This window comes from Bufo bufo, chromosome 6 (assembly GCF_905171765.1).
Source record: "Bufo bufo chromosome 6, aBufBuf1.1, whole genome shotgun sequence".
Lineage (NCBI taxonomy): Eukaryota > Metazoa > Chordata > Amphibia > Anura > Bufonidae > Bufo > Bufo bufo.
In genome coordinates this window covers 62,033,147-62,035,669 of record NC_053394.1, presented here as the reverse complement: position 1 = coordinate 62,035,669, position 2,523 = coordinate 62,033,147, and the positions used below count along the sequence as shown (strand labels likewise).

The following is a 2,523-nucleotide window of genomic DNA, read 5'->3' as shown; positions in this document are numbered from 1 at the left end:
TTGTACATGTCCACTTTTCAGTAGATCATAAACTTTAAAACTTAACCTTCAATAACCAATTCATATTCAGTCACTTCATATTACTCTAAAATATACATAACCGACAATCCACATCTACTATTTTATATTATGGACCATAAACACAAAACCAAAACGACAAGGGGAGACCAGAGTAATGGGTACGCTAGGGAGAGATGTCCCTGCCAGATCCCTGGCTAACACCTCAACCCACAGGAGCACCCTAATGGTGAGTGACCTGTGGTCCCCTGCCTGCCCTGTCTCACCCTCTCATTACCCTAAACAATCCCAACTTGTTTCCCCAATTACTGGTTCATTAGGGCAGTGTTTCCCAACCAGTGTGCCTCCAGCTGTTGTAAAACTACAACTCCCAGCATGCCCGCACAGCCAAAGGCTGTCCGGGCATGCTGGGAGTTGTATCTTTGCAACAGCTGGAGGCACACTGGTTGGGAAACACTGCATTAGGGGAATAATAAGGGGTAATAATTCATCAAACCAGGAGCAGGTTATGGTCAGAATGTGATCCACGTAATTATTCAATGGTAGTCAATCAACACCAATATAAAAGGAAAAAACACATGATTGTTAGCGCATAGATCTCCGATGATCTCAAAAAGGGAACTGACTCTCAGACAAACATGATTATAACAGGGATACCAACAAGTTGTTAATCATCATTATAATGCCCACATGATTAAACATAAATCTTCCCACTCAACCAACATGATCAATTCTCAAAAGGGGGCAAAAGAGATATATATGTGTATGTCAATCAATCCTTCAACCTGATGATTTTAACTATATAGGGTCTCACAGTACATAATCAATTGAATAGATATTCATCAATAGACACTAGAAACAGAAAGTGGTCACAAGGACCTCTCAGGTATATAGTAGATGGGTCACTGATATGACCGGTACACCGGGTCCAGCTCGATATGGATGCATCAAGAGTAGTGATGAGCGGCAGGGGTCATATTCAGGGTCATATTTAGTAGAATATTCGTCGAATATTTAGTAGAATATTCGTAGAATATTCACGAATTCAAATATTCGTTAGGAGTAATGTTGATTGCGAATTTTCGTAATAAGAATTTTCGTAATGAGAATCAATGAGATTGTGAAAACTCAGATCCGAAGGTATATTCTAACCCCAAGGCGTTCCCATGGTGACGGGGACACTTGTCGGGGAGGAGCATGCATATATAGCACTATATCGAATATATTAGTTTTTTAGAATATTCGTCTTTTTTTTTCTCCATCTGAAGTCATGATTCCTCCCTGTTTAAGTTACTTAACCCCTTCCCGACCGCAATCTGTATATATACGTGATAGCTGCACATACCCCGTGCAGCTACCACGTGTATAGACGTCAAGCCAGCTCTTTAATCCAAGCGCTGCAAAGCGCTTGGATTAAAGCTTCTGCCCCTGCACTGCTGCTGTCACGGACAGCATACAGTTCAGTAATGCTGGCAAGGGACCAATCAGAGTGGCCCCTTGCTGACAATCGATCCGATTGATTAGTCTGTGCAGACTAACCAATCGTATCGCGGCAGTGAAAAAATGCCGGTTTCAGGCTCTGATCTGCGCTCTGCAGATCAGAGCCTGAAATCATGTAATGTGTCCTCGTGCCCCCCCTCCCCGATCTGTGCCCCCCATGTGTGCCCCTTCAAGCCCCCCCTTGTGTCCGCCTGCCGCTGAATCTATCGGCTGCTTATCTCCTGCCTCCTGCGGTCCGCCCCCTCCCCGCCCCATACATTCCTCCTGCCCCCTCAATGCTGGCCGTGACACCCCCCCCTTTCCAGCGCTCCCCCATGCCTTGCGGTCCCCCTGCTGTGTGTGATGGCGGCGGCTCCATTCTTGAGCCGCCGCCATCAGCAGAGAGTGTCAGCTCTATGCTGACACTCTGCTGTAACCCCATAGATGCCGCGGCATCCATGGGGTTAATAGAGGGAGGGGGCTCCCTCTCTCCACCATCGGGGCTGCTGTGTCCGCTGTTGCCACCTACAGAGCATTGCAAAGTATAGTACAGCCATCAGCCCCACTGGATCTTCAAGATCCAAGCGGGACTTGATAAAACAAAAATGTGAAAATAATAAAAGTAAAAATAAATAAATAAATAAAAATGTAAAATTAAAAAAAGAAATTGCTTTTTCCTATAAAAAATGAAAAAAATAAATAAAAAATACACATATTAGGTATCACCGCGTCAGTAACGACCGTCTCTATAAATATATCACATAATAGACCCCGTCCGATAAACACCATAAAAAAAAAAACTGTGTAAAAAAAGGCAAAATAGTACCAATCAAACCGTTACCCCATCCCGCAAAAAATGATACCCTATTTAAGACAATCGCCCAAAAAATAAAAAATCTATGGCTCTCAGACTATGGAGACACTAAAACATATTTTTTTGGGATTCAGAAATGCTATTATTGTGTAAAACTTAAATAAATAAGAAAAAGTATACATATTAGGTATCGCCACGTCCGTAACGATCTG

The 2,523-nt window shown here is 43.3% G+C and overlaps 1 non-coding gene across 1 annotated transcript; it reads left to right on the top strand.

Moving 5' to 3' along the window:
* The first annotated feature begins 1,854 nt into the window (after window positions 1-1,854).
* Window positions 1,855-1,940, top strand: LOC121006172. Its single transcript, XR_005780039.1, has one exon. It is a non-coding gene; the product is annotated as a small nucleolar RNA SNORD71 (small nucleolar RNA).
* The last annotated feature ends 583 nt before the right edge of the window (window positions 1,941-2,523 follow it).